This window comes from Anser brachyrhynchus, assembly GCF_964034855.1.
Source record: "Anser brachyrhynchus genome assembly, chromosome: 26".
NCBI lineage: Eukaryota > Metazoa > Chordata > Aves > Anseriformes > Anatidae > Anser > Anser brachyrhynchus.
The window spans coordinates 3,000,594-3,020,589 of record NC_137719.1 but is presented as its reverse complement, the minus strand read 5'-3'; the positions used below and the strand labels follow the sequence as shown (position 1 = coordinate 3,020,589).

The 19,996-nt window shown below is 39.2% G+C and overlaps 1 protein-coding gene across 1 annotated transcript in view; it reads right to left on the bottom strand.

Annotated features, from left to right (window-relative positions):
* The window catches only part of LRRTM4 (leucine rich repeat transmembrane neuronal 4), a 328,293-nt gene that overhangs the window by 261,937 nt on the left and 46,360 nt on the right, over positions 1-19,996 (bottom strand). Inside the window, exons 13-18 of the transcript XR_013942190.1 lie at positions 15,245-15,560; positions 14,692-14,764; positions 13,313-13,405; positions 11,437-11,539; positions 10,984-11,036; positions 7,513-10,891 (exon numbers count right to left, since the gene is read on the bottom strand). The gene's annotated coding sequence lies outside the window, so the exon portion shown is untranslated. Of the gene's footprint in view, positions 10,892-10,983; positions 11,037-11,436; positions 11,540-13,312; positions 13,406-14,691; positions 14,765-15,244; positions 15,561-19,996 lie in introns of the transcript that reaches the window.

Here is a 19,996-nt window from a genome sequence, read left to right as displayed (position 1 = left end):
CAGCAAAAGCCTCCTAAAAGCCTGCCAGAAGAGAATGCCTGCCAGCTGCGGAACCAGGCCTGGCAACCCGGAGCACCCTTGGAAGGCGCTGCTGGCCTCCTGCAAGTGCAGCCTAAGGGTACCCAAGTCAAAGCCTTGATTTCATTTGACCTGTAGGTACTGGAACAGCAGGTTCCTTATGCAAGGCAGCCCTGTCCCAGTGGCCACCAGAGAAAGTTCAGTGCTGGGGGATGGCTCTCAACGAAGAAAGTCCTATAAAGATCACATAGGCAACGATGAAATCCAATTGCATTTATCACTATGGATCTCGATGCTCCTTTATAACATTCCAGTATAAAAGCAGTACGTAAGAGAATCAGATGTTCATAAAAGACTAAAACCAACCTGATAGTCCCATTACCCTTTAATAAATGCAGAAAGATGCTTTCTGCATAACTGCGAATCAAACATAAGAGTAGCACGCTTCATATATAGCCACAGGTACGTACCAATCCTACAGTCACACAAGAAGTAACCACATAAGGTGAAATTCCACCAGCTGAACACGTTGGTTTTAACAGCAGTACACTGTCGTGTTGATAAAACCTTTTCAGCACGATTTGTATATACTTAATTAATCTTAATTACAATTATATACTGCTTTCAGATGGTGGTTTTAGTGTATAAACACTACAGAAATGAAACAAAAGAATTTTAAATTCTTTCCCAAATTCAAAACTCCAAAATATTGGAATCTACAGTCTAATGTTTTCCTGCAAAGAACTACAGAGAACTTTATTTTCTCACCCAAATAGAAGAATCAGAATTTAGTACTATGTTATTAATACACTGAAAGTCACGCTTTGACACATCCATATGGTACATGCTCCACTGGATATCCAGCAGACAGATTAAGCACGTGGTTCAGCCGGAGTGCAAAAATGCACTTGACTGAAATAAAGGGAAGTCATTGTATGTCTCTGTGTATGAACATGATAAATTGGATTTGACAAGTTTTAGTAAAAACCTTCTTATACTGCTGTTCAAATACCCAAGACCCAGTTACATAATGAAAGAATTCTGGTGCTAAAGAATAAAAAATTCTTCATTTTTGAGGTTGTCTTGGGAATGCCTCAAATATAATCTTCTAATAAACATGAGCTGTTTCATATCACATTGAAGGCATAAACCTATTCCTCTACTTTTGTCTAATTTTTACTTTTCCTCCACTTCAATGTCATTTTACTAAATGAAGCCCTTCTGTGTTGAAACTGTTATGAAAAGTGTTAGTCACACAACCATACCTCAGGTAAAATTGGCTCACGCACTTCAAACTCATATTGCATGTGACCTTTATCATCTTTCCAGTCTGATTTATTTTTGGACATTTCCAGATCATGTCAGGATTTGCAGGCATTAGAGGGTGAAGGATCAGAATAAACGTTGATTACAGAGAAGAAAAGATCCATACTTCTAAAGAGAGCAAATATCAATTTCATAAAGGAAACAAATCTGAAGAATCTGAAACAGCTAAAGCAAAGCTGAAGTCCCTACTCCCCTTACCATGTATAACTTCTCTTATGGTAACTACAGTATGTTCTCAAGGTTTTTGACTGTTTGCTTTCTCAAGATTGCATATTTTAAAAAGTACTATTAGCCCCTTTGCTACTCAAGAGAGAGAAACACAACAAGGATCTGGTATAACTCAGTCTCGCCATTTTGAGGTACAGGATTTCTTAATCCCAAATAAGAAATGGTGATGACTACTTGAGGCCAGTCTCTTTCGAGTAAGGGAAACGAGTTTAATTTAGCGTCTGGTAGATGAAAAAGATTTTCCTCGTGACTTTACCTATTTGAAATTCACTGTCTTCAACACATGAGTCAGCATTCAGCTTTCCAGATTACTCTGACTCAGCTGCCTGGAAGCAGGAACACTTGCAATTTTATGCCAGTATTATGCAGAATGTCACTACAAGAGACTATTGTCCAACAGTTGCAGACAGAAAGATTAAGCATCGACATCGTTTTATCTGTTTTTAGCAAACTTTCCTAGTCACATTCCTATAATACCTCTGCTAATGTGGTACTTGAATGGGAAAGCATAGCAAAAATCTGGAGCCGTCTGTTGAGCTTTAGGCAACTCTTTTCATTTCTCTGTGCTAATGTGTGCTCATTTCTGGAAAAGCTAATTTTTTTTGCCTATTTAACTTGCATATTAATCTCCATTGAACTATATAAAATGAATTTCAATCTTCATGTAAAAAATGGGAGGATGGTTTTCGATTCACACCCTTCTTGATTTTCATCAATCAACTTTTTCCGCTTAAGTACTATTTAATCAAAAAAGATGTGAGATGGCTCCTAAGATTTATCTGGGCATCACTGAAATAGAAAATACTGCCACAGCTCCCACATATAGTTGCTCATGAGACTGACGTTACAAGTACAGATATAGTCCTCTAGCAACTTGCTTCTGCCTCTGAGGAGCAGGAGCACCCAAGCCAAAGCCTTGCCCCTCCTGCTTCCGTGTAGTGAGCTGCTCATACGAGTATCTCGCCCGGTTAATGTGTGTCCTCATCAGAAGGAGCACACTACAGCACCTTTTCCAAGGCAGGGAGCCCTGTACGTTCCTCACCTACCTCTGTGACCCATGTGGAATATCCAGCCTTCAACAGGTGTTGCCTCATTAACACTCCAGAGGAGCAGAGCCCTATTTTCAAGCAGCACGATCCCATCTCAGACTTCCTTACTTGTCCTATTTCATGACGTCGTTATGCGGAAGCCAAGTATTGCAGTGGGGCCTGGTTTGTTCGGTAAGCACTGGGGTTTGAAGGCAGGCATCTTTCCCCATGTTCCCTGCGTCACTAATCGTGGACAAAAAGCAAACAGAGCGAGGCTTAAGAATTAGGGAATTTGTCTGTCTAGGAAGAAAACAGATGAATGAGAAAGATCTACATGTAAAATTCACTACGGGGAGGAATTCACTTCTGAAATAATGCAGTATTAAATAGTAATGATAAATGCAATACTGAAAATTACATTGCTCTTTCAGTCTTAAGATCTGCCAACAATACAAAGTGATAATGGTCAAAGCCACACAGCTGTGGCTACTCTGCAGTGAAGCACTTATATAGCTACTCCTAAACAAAAAGGGAAATAAAAGTTATTTGCATAAAGTGCAACTGTAATACACTTGTGTGTTATGGACTATGCTAAATTATATTCGGTATTAATACTCTGTAACAGCTTTCATACTGCCCTATGGGTACTCAATACAACGATCAATTCCAGTGTCAGTTATAACACGGAAATACGTATTGCTATAAGAAATTAGGATACCGCACACTCAAGGCCCTTTCCAAAGCCCAGTGGAGTTCTTGAGTGCATTCTTTCTCAAAGTCCATAGGGTTCAATCATCACAAATCATTAGAAATTCAAACTGGCAGTTTTAATGGTGCCCAGGGGACTTGGGCACTCAGCTTCCATTATGCTTCAATTTAACTTCATTATCTATGATACCAGTGAACTTTTGAAAATACCAGCATAAATAAGATCCAGGATAAGTTACAGTACAACAACAACAACAACACCTGAATAAAGTATCTTATGTACTGTTTCTTCTTCATATTTTAGAAGTGGCTTGTCAAACTGTATGGGAGAGCTGTAATTATCTATTAAAATCTACCAAGAAGTCCCCAAATTATCCGGTTTTCTCCTAGGAATCCTATGAAGCATACATTCTTCCAGTCTTCTTTTCGTGCTGTAACAACTTGGATCATTTGCTGTCCTCTCCCTGCCTCCAGAACACACTGATGAATCAGGAGAATGTGTCTCTATTCAGTAACTATAAGCCTACAGGAAAGGTTTTTTGAAAGGTCCCTTTGTTAATATTTTACCTTAAGTTTACTACTGAGAGTTCAATTTTAAAAGGAAAACCATATAAAACAGACTAAAAACATAAAGGTTAAAGTAACCAGAATGAAAAAAATAATAATAATACTGCTGCTATAAATGCTGTATAACAAGTAAATGCTGTTCCATATGCCACAAGATTGCTCACATGTCAAGACATTTTGCGCAGAGGTTACAGAGGGAATAGATCTATTGTTAAAGACAAACATGCCTTGGGACCCATTGATTTTCATATTAGGTCTGGCTGAAGATTCACAAGGACTATCAAGTACACACAGACGCACACACACACAAATGCTCCTCCTGAGAGCAACACTGATTGCCAAAAGGATAATACAGAAGCAGAAATTCTGCCTCCCTGAGCATTAGACACTGTAAAAGAGAAAAGCCAGCAAGGTATCTTAAATACGTTTTGAGAGAGAATTCAAACAATGTCCCATTTTTAGAAAAGTACAAATTAATTCTAATATTCAAGGCATGCAAATTATCATGAAAAAATGTTTTACCATCTGCATTTATCAGTTCCTGGAGCTAATCTGCAAACCTGATCTCCCAATTTGAGATTTGTCCCTAGATTATGTCTTCTTGTGGAAATATGTCAAAAATCTGCATGTGTGCACAATGAAAAACTGGAACAGAGTTTCTCCCTCCTCAGTCATAAAAACCCCTATTCATTCTCAAAAATAAAAATATCTTCTTAGAGAAGAGATTTGCTTTAGGCTCTTACTGCAAGTTCAAAAAACAAACAAACAAAAAAACAACCAAAACCCAACCCCACCCTATAGGAAGCTTATGGAAATAGTTCAACCAGGAGTGTATAACACAAGTCTCTTTTGAAAGCCCTGCTGCTTGCACCCAAATCTCCTTCCAACAACAGTCAAGATGTTGTGAACCTCCACGGCCCTTAACCCACATTGAGAGTGGAATAAAAGATGCTCAGCTTCTTCACCCTCCCGAGCTGGAGCTTGTCCTTGGCTTCTGCAGATTTCTGCAGTTCCCCCACCCTCAGCTGAGCTCAGAGAAGATTGTTCAAGTTCTCCAGTGGTGGTTCTCTCACAGCTTCAGCCCTTCTCTTTCAAGAAAAGGATGATAAAAGTGTCAGATGCATCCAAAACTCCGATTCTGATGGAGGACCAGCACTTAACGCTGCAAAAGCTGCAGAGCTGCACTAACCTGGCAGTAATGATTTTGGTTTAGCAGGTCCTAAATGATTAACTGTAGCTGAGATCAGGGCCTCTGCATTAAGCACTGCGTGTCTACAGATCAAAAGGAGCTCTAGCTCCCAGCTGTGCAGTCTGAACAAAGGAAATCTAAACCCAAAAATGAGGTTGGGGAAAGCAGCGAAGCACAAACCGACCTGCCTGAGGTCACTGTGCTTCTCACACGCCTCCCTCCCAAGGAAGGTACAAAATGTTGTGTAGCTATTGTGGAAACGTTAGAACAAACATGGAAAGCAGCGTCAGAGAATCTGACACAGCAACGTTAATCTGAACGAGATACTGAAGATACAGGTGCAGCAAAGTAATAATTTACAAAGGTTCTGTGTATACTTTAACGAGCTGTAAAGATGTATTTTTGATAAATTGCAATTTCAAAGGCCTGACCTTTCAGTAATTTTTTGCCCAGTGAACTATCAAGTAACTTTTTGGCAACTCCTGAAAGTGAGAATTGTTAAACCCAGTACGAGAGCAGCTCAGTCCAGATGCTTCCTTCCTCCAATAGCAAGCAAAACACAAGTAATTAGTAGAATGTGAGAAGACAGCACACAACAAACATACTTTTTCTGCAACAGTCTGCCTATTTCAACTAAGCACTGGTTTAGGAACCCCCTGAGCCGCAGGTGCCCGCTAGACCATCGTGTTAAATAACTAGAATACCTCTACACATTTGAGTGTGATGTGAACTGCCTGATGCTGCTTGACCAACCCTCAGTCTCGCCAACTCCAAGATTTTAGACATTTAAGAGCCAGACACACAAAACGCAACCACCACAAACTCCACAGTTTTTACACTGTTCATAACGTCGACAACTTTTACTATATTCTTTAGATTTGTGTCCCTTTGGCATCACTTCGGCCACCAGCATACAAAACCTATTAATGCCACATATTCTTCACTGTTGCACAAATCAAATGCTAAACCCACCCATTTCAGAACTCCAAAGATATCACATTTCTAATCTGTGGTTCTCTGATTTTTTTTTTCCTTCTAGATATTTCCTATCTTGATTCCTACCATACTCCTCTACAGAAGTTGATATATCTTAAACTACACGGCACTGCCAGAAATAGAAAAACTGCCTCTCACTTTATCATTAAAAAGCTCCTTGTTTCTCAGATTTATCTGCAGTATTAAAACTCTCTTTGTTTTAATTAGTACTGCTGGATGATTCATGACATTCCATGACAATAATAGCTGTTCTGGATTTTTTTTTCCTGTTTAATACTTCCTCAGATAATTTGTGTCAATTTTGCATTGCTTTTAAAGCCCTATATCCATCGAAAACATTAACCTCCAAAGAAAACTCACTTCGCCTAAAGACTGCCTGCCACTAGTGATGAAGTCGAGTCGACCATTCATCATGACTCTCAACTTGAGGCTCAGCTTGCAGGCCCCTCAAACACACCTGAAGAGATTTCTGGATGTTTCGTTGAGTGAATCCCACAGCTGACTCACCGCGGTTTTGTAAACCAGAGGATGAAAACGAGCCCTTCTAATTTTATTATCTATAAACACAGAGCAATGGTCACCAAACATGCTTAAAATTATATGCACAGGACAGATTCATGCATCAGGGACACAAATATTATTTTATGCCACAAATATTATTTTATGCTTCAGTCTCACAGGTCAAGGAGTCCTCAGCCCAGCTCCTCAATCTGCCAGTTTGGAATAAGCTGGAGGATCGGTGCTCCCTGTCTCACCTGACCTCACCCTGGGATGCTGTAAGCGTTTCTATGTGTGCTTTTCAGTGTGTCCCATACTTCCCCCAAGGGTCACACAACAATCCTGCAAGCAAGCATGAGATCCAGCCTCCTTTTGCCTGGAACCCAAGTTCAAAATCAGTACTCGACTCTTTGACAGTATCTCCATATAAAACAAAGAAATTCAGCTTGTGTTTTCCGAAGGGCTTTTCCAGGTACAGCTTTTTTTTTTTTTTTGGTGTGTCATTCATTCTACTTACGTACAAATTGCTGCACGGTCTCCAGAAGTCAGCCTGAGAGATCAGCCCACACACACAGAATACTTTTCGTATAATTACTGCCAGTGATCATTCTGTTTGGAGTACAGATGAAAAGGTTAATTATTACCAGTGGATGACCACTGCCCATCTTTCCCACTAACAAACATAAGGAAGTCTTTGCTTCTGTAATCACTCTTCCACATATAACCTCTCATTTTCTGGAACAAACTCATGCAGATTTGTACTGAAGAAAAAGCAGAATAAACCTGACATCATTTGTGCATCGAAAACATCCGTGGGGAACAGGGACAAGGGTACACTGCTTCTTTGTGACTGTGAAAGTGAACTTAGAGAGATTCTGCTGCTCACAAAGTCACAAAAATCCAGACTGAAATCCATTATTGAAAACAAGGCAGAGAACAAGTTTTTTGGTGGTGTTGTGTTTTTTTTTTAACGCTTTGCAAAGACCTGAAAGATCCTGGAGTAAATCTACAGTGAAATTCTCTTTCTTCTCCGCAGAGAGGCACCCCAGCAGCATTGGCCACTTAAGACGTTTTTTTCTAAAAGAATCGGCAGCTTTGTATCCCTACGGCTGTATTTAGCCTTGCGTGTCGCAGGAAACCAGCACAGATTTGCATTCACCCAGCTCAGAGCTCTGAAAGACCATCTCATTTAACAATATAGGATGCAGTGCTCAATTTTCAGCACCAAGCTTCAGCAGAGAGATGCAATAACAGCAGGGAACGCAGAGGTGAACCATGAAAACATTTGGAACCCTGACAACAAGGAAATATTGAAATTATTGACAGCAATTAATTTAGGGAAAAGAGGACTGAAGTGAGACATAATAATCACCTTTAAATATGTAAAAGATCTGTGCAAGGAGAAAGGGAATATATTCTCTGTGTCCGTGGTGGAATAGCATAAGTAATGGGCTTACACTGAAGTAAGTGAGATGTAAATTAGGTATCAAGAAAACCTTTTAATTGCAATGATACTTGCTGCCCTGAAATAGCAGCAGAATTAAATGCTAGGAAGATAGGCATTCCCATCCCTGGAGGTTTTCAAGAACACACACAAAAGGACTGTTAGGAATAGCGAACGCACAGCAGCCTTGCCTCTGGGCAAGGATGTGGTTTGAACGATCCCATGTCCCACCAGCTCCACTTTCCACGATTTTGCTATTATGCAATCTGCATAATTTCCCTGAAGAAGGATACCAACGGTTAGTCTGTTTTGTGAATGGAGCCAGTAAGTAACCTGTCATCTTGCCTTTAAGGTGTCTGAGGCATACGACCAAGTCGAGCAGGGCAAGTTACACCAGTATTACAGCTCCTACCCCGCAGCTCAGATCAGGATTTTGTTCAGAGAAGAATTAGCTTCCTCCTGCAGCTTGGCACCCCTTCTTAAGCTCCATCAATAATTGCAGCTCTGAAAGCCTACCTTAAATTTTCCCTTATTGTAGGAGATACCCCATTGACTATGTAATGATGCTACTGCACAGCGATGCGTGTGACATACATTAAAAATGACAATCAAATGACAATATAAAAAAGTTTGAGATGCCTCTGTGACACTGTTTCCCATTTCCTAAATGTTGTGCCGTAACAGTTTGCTACAATGCTGACATTTGCACTTGCTGTAACACCGGCAACTCCCCACTGCTTAGGGAAGGTGCTGAGGACCAGGGCATAGCGTCAACGTATCACAGAACTTACACGCATCTAGACAATAAAATCTATAATAGATTATAATAAATAATCTATAAATCTATAATCTATAAATAGATTATAATAAATTATATTATAATCAATTATTTTATAAATAAAATTCTGAATTCTTTCCAGCTATCCAGGCACTTTGGACAGTAATTTCATGTTGTCTTTTGTTTGACTGTGAGGAACTTCCCATTCCTTCCAGTTCAGAAAACACCAGTGACATTGTGCTCAATACTCACAAACACTGCCAACACCTCGAGTCAAGCGGTTCCCAAAAGATGGATTATTTACATGGCAATATGCTCACATGGTTGTAGATCGTAAACTCTCTATTACAAAACAACACCCTTTATCGGCACATCCGCACATTGCGTATTAGATGAATGTGACAGCAGAACGCACAAAAACATGCAAATTTTTATACATCTTTTCCAAGGTTTGGGGGAAGGGGTGTATCCAAGAAGACTACCTGCTGACATCTTTGAATAAAAATTTACAAAGCAGCCAGAAAAAGGAAATTTTTTATTGATTCAACTCTTCACCAAGACCAGGCAGATTGAAAATCAGCACTGACAAAGATTTATAACACAGATGGAATGAGTCATGGGCTGAAAAAAAAAATACAGTATTGCATGCACATACAGACAAGTACCAGGGATGTGCATGGGGAATGTCGTTTCCCCCCTAGTCCGTCCCTACGCTAGTTCAGATCTCCGCTCGAACAATAAATTCTCCACCATCTTCTAGGAGACTGCACTTAGGCTTAAAAACCTATTTATGCTTACCGTACAATATAATGAAAGCCCTGGAAGCAGACAAACAAGAGGAACTAAATTATTGGTACATTATTTAGTAGGTTGCATGGCCAGTATCTACAGGAGTCAAACCCACCATAAAATAACTAACCTGCTTTCTCCAACCAAATTCTCCCTTGACATAGTAAAACATGGCCCAGAAGTATTCTCTGATAGTATTAAATAAACATCTGGGGGGTGGAAGGGATGTTAGGATTTAGAAGTCTGGAAAATACACAGCTCTCCTGAGACACAGTCATCCATACAGCTAAGCCTCGCAATCTATTTAGGACTTTCTTTTGAACCTTAGTAAGGTTTTTAAGCCTTATCTGATGAGCATAATGATATTAAACTGTTTTTCATTACCCATAAAAAATGAACAAAAAGGATAAAGCTGCTAGCATCTCAGGCTATTTGAAAGGAATCAATAGTCTGAATCCCTCAGTATATCCTGCTCATAAAAAAAAAACATTTTCTTTAAACAAAGAGGAATTGTTTGGACATGAGAAACTAGTTTCACATGAAGTACCTTCACAAAAAAAAGTACATCCTAGGTTGATACAAGAAAAACGTAAAACAGATTCTCACATGCAGTTAGATATAGGTATATATGGTTAGGTGTAGCATGTCTGCACATGCATTCATGCACTTAGAGGAAACATGCCAGAACCAAATTCACCAGCCCTGATAAAGTTTACAAATACAGACAGGCGACAGAGTTAGGGCAGATGGGATACAGTAAGCTGGAGGCAGCAGGAAAAAACAAGTCTGTATCTAAAGGCATCAAAAATTCCCTTAGTTTCCAGTCTCCCTATTCACTTTGCTGCACTGTGCTGGGCAGACACACGATCCTACAACAGAACACCTCCCAACAAAGTGTTAGCAGCTACGATTCAGAAGCAGAGCTAACTGCGACGTTCCCAGTGTGATTTTTTTTTTTTGTCTAAAAATATCGATTTGTTGGAGCTGCAGCTTTTCACAGGACTGCATCTATTTCAGGAAACAGCCGTCGTGACAGCATCGCACCCGACAACTCCTGGTCAAAATGTGAGAGACGACGTTTATAACAACAGTAACATGCTTTCCAGACCACTTGCCTGGGCTACAGGAAGAAAAAAAGGCTCAAAACTGTGCTCAACAGCTTATTTTATACATTATTTTCCTAATTTCAGGCTTCAAGTTCCAGCTCGGCCTGATTCATAGAAGGGCTTAGGTATTCTAGGAACCTGCTGAGCAAAGCACTGATCTGTCTTGGGAGGGTGTTAGCTTTCCTGAAACTGGTGGTTCTCTTTTTCACTGCAGAACTTCAGGAAAAAAATAAAATAAAATCAGCATGGGGAAAAAAATGAAATCCCCCAACGTTTTTACTGAAGAAGAGCAAGCACTTGTTTCTCACCAGTAATTAGAGGTGTCAACTTCATTCTCATGTGGACCATGCCACGTATTCCTCTGGTTTGTAGGGAGGATGGATGCAGGCCAAGACACAGGGAAAAAAGAAATTAAAGCCTCACAAATCTTTGTGATTCATAAATGGGTTGCTGTTCTATCACTTTAAAGCTATTTAATCTCTACTCTTTGAAACACACCCTATTATGCACTAAATGATTAATATCATTCGTTTAATAAAGAGTTTGTCCATATTAAGATATTCAAATCTAAACCATCTTAAAATAGAAGGGCTTAATCCTCCCATGGTGTAAATAAGGATGATTCCTTTGAAGTCAATGAAGCTAAGGCAATTTATGGCAGCTAAGGATCAATCCTGCATGCCTCCAAGGCTTAATTAACTCTGTGTACCTTTTCTAACACATAATGCTCTCTGATGAATTAATATTTAAGCTGTTATCACCTGTGCGATGTGGTGCATGTATTACTCAGAGCTGCATGAACAGGATATTATTCTATTTATATTCTTGTGATGGCTTCCCAGATGCTGGGTGAGCTTTCCTTCCCTGGAATAGCAACAGTTATTTTACTTACATGTTCAGTTCAAGCAGAAAAAAAAACAAACCATGACTGAGGAGTGAGCCTGTCCATAGCTAGTCCTTACAACTGAAGTGCTTCTTATGAAGACACACGTAACTCACATACACACAGAAGTATACAGCCAACTACCTACATCAAACCGAGGGGGCAAGCTTGCAAACACAGCTCAAAAAATGGAAAAGCCTTCATATAAAAAAAAGGCTTCGCTATTAGAAACAAGAATGACTAATTTTGCTTCTTGGGGAGAAGACAACAGCACGTGTAATTGCAACTTTTATCCAATGGGCAGTATTTGGAGTCAAACTGGGGAGAAGAATTTCCAGCACAGCTTACTGTAAAGTTCATCAAGGTGGGTAATCAAAACCTGGCTCTCATCGGTACTATCACCACTGCCCTGTTATGGCTGTGGAAGTAACTCTACGACATCTGTATTATTTTTAAAGGTTTTTAATCTTAATTGCTTCCATCTTTGGTTCATTCTAGTAGAATAAACCCTCCCGTCTCAAAGCAAAGTAAAAAACACCATGTTGTTCTGAAGCTGGCATATTAAATTTTCATATGCAGCTACTGGAGACAGATTTATAAACTAATTAAGTGTAACAATCTCATAAGCACTGCTTATATCTGAAGAGTCTCATATCAACCAGCTGAGTTATTCCAATGGATAAAAAACTTATTCAATAGGAACATGTTTCAGAATTAGGCCAAAATTATTTTCTGTCTAATGTAGCTCAACCCATGTGTAAACAACTTCTGCAAATATCTCCTTATTAAATTATTTGATTTTTGAATACGGAAAGCTTGGATTCATTGATACATTTTGATGAGCTTCCCCCTATTACTGTACACACCAGTTTTTCTGCTATTCTATTTCAACTAAAACTTCCACAGGATGGCAAGAACTGACATCCTTCCCCCTTCTATTCCTTACTTAAATCTAATCTGCTGTTCTTCTGATCACAGTTACAATTCAGCCTCTCTGGAGATCTTTCTTGTGCAATGTTTCCATACTGTACTATAGAACGCTTATACAGGTGCTCCAAATTAATCGCAGGTGAACAACGAGCAATATTTTGCATGCAGCTTTACTAGAACAAAACCAAACAAAAATATCAGAATTTAGGATTTTGCTAGTGTTGTAACCAGTTTAGTACAAAGAGCAGCTAAAGCTATTTTTCTTCCTGTCTAACCCCCCCCCTCCACTGCAGGAACATTGCACTGATTTTGTTGTATGTTTGCTCCTATGCCTAGCATGTATTTTCTGCACTCTTTGTCACTTCAACCTGCTTGTTGCTTACAAAAATTCCACAGCAACCTATATTTAAGAACCCACTTCTCCTCTTATTATAAGCAGGTACTGAAGTAAAACCCATCAATCACCATTAAATCACGACCAAGTATCTCGAGCTGTAAGCCTTTCCCCGTTGGTCTTCCACCGTAACAGAGACTGTGAAAGAACAGTCTTCTAGGATTCTATTAAATCAATTTTCTTAAGGGAAAAAAAATGCATTCTCTAGACAGTTGAATGTTATCACTGCCCATATACTCAGGAGACTTCCAAAACTCCCTGTTTAGAAGTGGACTCATCCACCCAAAAATGTGCTGAGAGCTGCAGCCTGACCTTGGGATTCCCCCTGGCTGGGGTCAGGGGAGTGCGTTCGGAATTGGTCCCAAATGACTTCTTTTGCTGAAATTTCATTTTACTCAGTGACTCCAGGCACATCGTTAGTATTGATTACCTGCAAGCACCATGATACACCGTCTTGTCCTTCAGCGTTAGTTCAGCCAAACCCAAGGGCCACTGGGTGGATGTTTCTTTGAAATTCCTGAGGCTGAAAGGCAAAGGGATGGATGGGAAAGAAAACCCAAATTGTGGCGGAGCAAACACATAGGTACAGCATATTTTCATGGTATTTTCCCTGCCAGGTGACAGAGATGACTATTTCTGACTGCCTTACTAAATGTAGGCACTATCTTGGAACTTTTCTCCAAACACAAGATGTATTTTCAAGTCTGCCTATGTACCACAGGATGTACAACTCCGACAGTGCCTTTAGACTTCTTGGGATTTGATCAAAGCTCCTTTTCCTGCATACAACTCTTGTAAATATAAATGCATGTACATACACATGCCTGAGTGCAAGAAACCTTGCCATAAGCACAGTGAGCACCTGCTATTTCTCTTGAATCAGAACAATTCCCCACCCCCCCAACTATAAAATCCCTTCTGAACTCAAATCGGGCTGTAACAGTCCAGCCATCAGCTGTCTACTGCAGAGTTTCACTGTAATAAAACTCTAATTATGACCACAGAATGCACTCTTGAGCAACAACCTGTCTGGAGGCGGAACCAGATTACTTGTATACATGAATTATAAAATGATGATAAGCAGAATCACACGGGAATAAATCCATTTATGACCTACTGCTGACAAAGGTAAAGATTTAGCTAAGCAACTATTTGACTTAGAGCCACTTTCTTGGGTCTGCTTCGCTTAGCATACATCAAAAAAAAAAAAGGCTTAAAGCTGAGCCTGTCCAACGATTGATGGGCTTCTATTACTGTTACAGAGTCAGTAATATATAACCTATTGTTTGAGTAATAACTTATATGTTTTCTTACTTTACAAGGCTGTTCAGTGTGGAGTTTGATGTATGGAGTGTTTTATGCATATCTACACAAAATATAAGCAATTTGTTTTCATTAAGGGAAGATATATGTAAATAGTTTCAAAAGAGATTCTGACATCTTTATTCCTTTTAATAAATATCTAACTCCTCCCACTGCAGTGAGTGGGATGCTTGGAGACATTTTACTGGTCCCTGTGAAACCGTTTCACATGATCAGCCCTGCCCGATCTTTTCTCTCCCTCTTTGCACCTGCTGTTTGAAGGGACAGGTCTCTTGGGAAGCTCTACGCAACTACCGTCTAGCTCATTAAATTCATAAATTCATTTATGAAGCTACCTTAAAGCTAGTTAGATTTTGCTTTTGATGGTTTCATAAGCTATTTGCATGTGGATGTAGGTGCTTCTCTAGCTTTTTAGACTTCTCATCCATTCCGGTACTTGAACTGTTCACTGGACACCAAAGATCTTGAGATGTTTCAAAGACAAACCTCTAGTCCTTGGAAGATGCAGTCAGGGAATGTCACTATAGCACACTGAATCCAAAGTGTTTGGGGTATGCCACTGCAAACACAGGAAAGGAGGACAGCTTACGACAAGTGTTAATCAGCTCAGATCCTCAATTAAATTGGTTGTACTGCATAAAACAACTTTATATCCACCTTGATCCCATAGTTGCACTAATTCTCACTAGCAATCACCTACAGAAGACTGTAACGTATTTTATATGTCTGTATTTATAAACAAATCAGAATACTCTGTGTGTACCCATATATTCTGCAGTGATTTTGCATCTCAGGGCCTTTCTGAACAGGTACTGTATTTTTGTGTTGAAGAGCACCTAATGAATTTGTCTTCCGAAGATTTCTTCCCTTTCCTTCATTTTGGCATCCACAGTATCTCATGGACGTGCTATTTGTTTTGAGCCTGCCACTTAGCAGTTTTCTTTGACAATCTGTAAGTCACAAGGGGACGAGAAGAGTCCCTTCATAGAGCACGACTGTATGATTTCATATAGTCATCCTCTACTACGATTTCACATACCTCTGCCAGGTGTCCCCTCACAGGTCCTCTTTTCAAGGCTGAATCATCTTCCACTTGTCTATTTCCAGAGCGTTTGTAAAACAGGACAGGAACAGATCCTTACACATTATAAATGTGACTAATTCAACTGAAATTAGATTTAAGACTGGCTTAAATTCGAAATTAAGCAACTCCAGTGGTCTCTAAAGCTTAGGCTCTCTATTTGTACATCACAGAGAATCGACGCTGCCAGTTTAGTGATCATCAGTCTCTTCTCAACGGAGCTGGATGATTGAGTTATTTCACTTCATCTCAATTACTGCAGCCTGTCTCTTTTCTGAAAAATATAGTGGGCAAGAAGCTGACACTAACAGCAAATATTTTAGGATAATAAGTGTGAGTGCACATGGCCTTGCTTGTGGAGCTTACATCACTGTGGGAACAATCCGAAGCCAGAACAATTTTCTTCAAGGAAAAGGCCTTTTCGGGCAAACTGTTTACAACACGGACAGAGCAAGGCCAAGCATGATTCCAATTCGGCTCTCCCATCAGAATGGAGCAGACTGATTGACACTGCACTATTTATAGAGATTTTCTGGATTTATATTGATGGAATAGAACAGAATTTGTCCCAGTGTGTCTCAGACATAAACAACTGAGATGATGACACAACATCTGCTGTCTCTTCCAACATCCTCACTTTATTACTTAAGGCCAATACGGGAGAGAAATGCAATCTTAGTATTTAATTGCTGGGCTCTTGCCTATTGCAAAATCCCTTTTGACAATACTTTCCTATGCCTCCAGCTGACATATTCCTCTCAGTGCAGCTTCTAAGTTCAAACTCAAACATCATTCTGCTCTGTTGACCTCCATCAAGGTCTTCATCCATTCCCGTACAGAATAACAGAAATCCAGCCAGAGATCTGACATATTTTTTTTGGGGGGGGGGGAGCCTCCTAATTTTTGAATGGAGATTGGCTCTGAAGAGTAATTTGTATTTGCTGTATTTATTTTGAACTTCGAAAAGCCATTTGGAGCAAAGTTTATGCATTTAAGGCCAAGCAATGTATGCATTTTAAATCATATTTTCATCTCAGTGATAGCTAAAATAAGCTAGACGAGTTTTTAAGCAATATTTTTAAGAAAGGGTCTTAAAGGCTTTTGTTGTTGTTGCTGGGGGGAAGTTACACGGAAAAGTTTTGAGTTGAATTTTTCTCCCACAAATATTTTTCTAATCAACATGAAAAATATATTTTATTTGAAGACACAGGAAATTTCTCACTGAGTGCTCACTTCTTATATTAAAGGAAAAAAAAAAACAAACTTTTTTTCCCTCCTCTCTGCTAATCCTGTTTAAAAAAAAAACGAAACACTTTTATCGTTTCTATATTTTTGACAGCAGACTGAATCCCTTAACAAAGATTGAGAGCATGGCTGAAAACTCCCAAACTTGCTCCTCTGTGCATTTTGCCTCCTGTCCATTTGTACTCCTAATTTAATCAACTTCTAACACATCTGCAGTATTTATCATAAGCTCATCTACTTTAAGCTAAAGACTCAAAAAAAGACATAAAATCATGGCATTACATTGATCAGAAATAAAGCTTGCTTAAGCCAAAATACTTATGAACTGATTTAAATCCTAATGAGGCTGACAGTTACCGAGTGGCAGAATGAGAACAGAAAATAGCAGTGGCCTTGCTGTATTGTGAGGCAGCTGTTCAAGTGGACTGCAATTAGCTCCTAGAGAAAAATCTTTATCATTGTTTAACTACCAATATCCCTCAGAAATGGACTAAAATCAAAATTCCACATATACAGACTTTCAGCTTCCAGCTCATTTCTGGTACAAATGCAGACTCGTGCTTGGGAAATGACATGTAATGGGATGGGAATTCAATAATCTTTGGGGCACGGAAAATCAAGACCTGTAATTTTTAGCTTGTTTCTTTCTAATGTTCTTCCTTCAGTGAATTCTCAGACTATCACCACACCAACGCTAATAGAAAGTACTGTGAATATGCAATGAAGGGCTGGAGGATCTATTATCATACCTCCTTGGATCACAGAGAGAACAGCAAAATATGAGTCTCGTTCAAGCAGAGGGTAGCTTGCTTACTAACACAGAAATTTTTCTAGCTCTTAACTGACCATATAATTGTGCTGTGGTTTTTCTGACCATCGTGGACTTGGTAGTTGAACAGGGCTTTTTTTTTTTTATTATCCAAAAAAAACCATCTTTGTAATATTGAGAAAGTCTAAAGGGTTTGACTAGGAACTGCAAACCAAACCATACTATGCACTGTATGCACCAAACCATACCCTAGCACATTTACAGTGCCAATGTAACTGACATGAGTGATACGTACAGTGAAAGAAGCAGAAATATTAAAGAACAAACTTTGAAAAATAAGGTAATTAAAAAAAAAGTATTTTCCAAATTCTTCTTTGGAAACAAACTCTGATGTTTGGAATTAAAATTCAGAATGGAAAACATGGGGGGAAGGGGGAGACTGGTTTTCCTACTTTATCTTTCTTTCTTTTTCCCCTAGAACACTCCCTCTTCATTCTGTTCCTCCTGTTTTAAAAAGCAACGCTGGTACATTCATACCATCAAAAGCCAATATAGTTTGCTTCATTTTCCCTGCATGCTTTAGTGAGCAGGCCTGAAGTTGAAGTTTATGAACATTTTCTTCCTTCTGAAACTGTATTTTTGGAGACAGCTTATTTACCAGAAAAATTAACTCCAGCTACAGCTACTGATGCAGCTACTGCATCAGGTGAACAAAAACAAGCCCCAAAAGACAATTAAAATAAAAAAAAAAATGACAAGACTGACTTTTTCCAAAGCTTAAAAAGCTGATGCTTTACAATTTCCAGACATTTGCACAGACGTGACTTATTTACGGTATACAGATTTGGCTTTGCTTTCCTATAGATCCCTCTCATGCCCAGCACCCTGCAGATGACTGGTACCAGCCAACTAGCAGGTATCCCTACCGATATTCATTTGAGCTGATAAACAAGAATGGGGTCTTGCAAGTTGTTGTTAACTTCAAAGAGGAAAAAAAATCCCTGCTCTTAGCACTGTAAACGTAAAAAGAGGAGCAACTTTATCAATACGCACTAGGTTTGCTTTATACAAAATACTGAGCAAGAAAAAGCCGAGCTGGAAGTTCCCCAAAACCTGAGCTGCCGTCTGCAGCATGCGGTTTAATTAGACAAACCACAGCATCGTGGCTGATGGGACCACAGCAGGCACTACGGACTACATTAGACTTTTAAAAGTTGAAAAATTTTAAGCTAATACCATTCATTTCATCTCCTCACTGACCTTTCCACTTCAATTTTCCAAAGCATCTACCCTTTTGCTCACCTTTGCACTGTCCTTTTAACATCGCTATTAAATATTTATATTACAGTAGAGCCCAAATCAAAAGCAATACTCTATCTAGAAAGCACTGTGAAATCACATAAAATCATGGCTTTTGCAAAGGATAGCCTTTAATTTACGAAGTAACGATACTGTTGCAACACAGTAGGACAAAAAAAATTACTGGTAAAATAAGCAAAATATGTTTAACCCAAAGCTAACTACAATAAAGCTACAGGAAGATGTGAGACCTGTTTGTGCGGCAGGCTCTTCCTAACCCCTGCTGCACCTTGACCAGAGCTACACAAAACTTTTCATCTTTTTTAGCTGCACAATTGCAGCTCTGAAACACACAAGCAGCCAGATGATTTTTCAGCTTAACTGGCAATACGTCAGAACTTCTCTTCCACAGCAATCCTTTTACACTATCAAAATAGAGGACTGACAGAACATAACATATGTCAATTGGCATATGCAATACCTCGGAGTAAAATATACACATATTTAACCATATACTGTTACTGCCTGTTGGTAAAGTAACACGTTGTTCACAGTGAAAGGTATAATCTTATCTGAAAAAACACAGCTTCAGCAGCAACATGTGAGTGTATCAAAAAAATGAAGTTAAAGCAAAGAGTCAGCACAATACATACTGACACAACTAGTAAAATTAGCTATAAAGTGTTCAGGAAAGAATTAGTTCAAGGGTTTCAAACACGCCCTGTAGTCATCATGTCTTAGGTAATTAAAGACATCTCCAAAACCAGAATAAACTTATGCCTTATAAATCTGCAAAGTTGTTTGATTTAATCTTGCTCCTTGTGTACTTTATTTAATCTAAGTTACTCCCTGTCCTGAGGAATTCATAACCTTCCACCTTAACACTAGTAAAGCTTAATTGGAGTATAAACAGGTTACAGGAACTGTAATCTCATTAAGATTTGCTCTTAGGCTAGACAGAGAATCACAGAATTGTTTGGGACCTTAAAGATCATCTAATTCCAGCCAAAAAACACCCACCCCACATGACACAGGAAGCCACAATCCCTGGCTTGGGGGAATTCAGCTTTCAAACAAACAAACAAAAAAAACACATCAGGATTCAATTGTCCTTAAGAAGTTATCACTCTGCAACTCCACTGAATAATTAAAAAGTCTGCACTCCAGAAGCCCACCTATGTACACTTACGCTCCAAAAGTACTTGGAAAGAAAAAGAAAAATGTTAGTCGCTATCTCTTTTTAATTGCATTCTTCCATTTGTTTTTTCCAAGCATAGGAAATGAACACAACATTTAATTTATATATGTGCATGTTCATGTGTTATTTCTTGCTTTAGTAACACACTTCCAATACACCATAATCGATGTAATTCTCCTGAATGATAATCAGGTGCGTT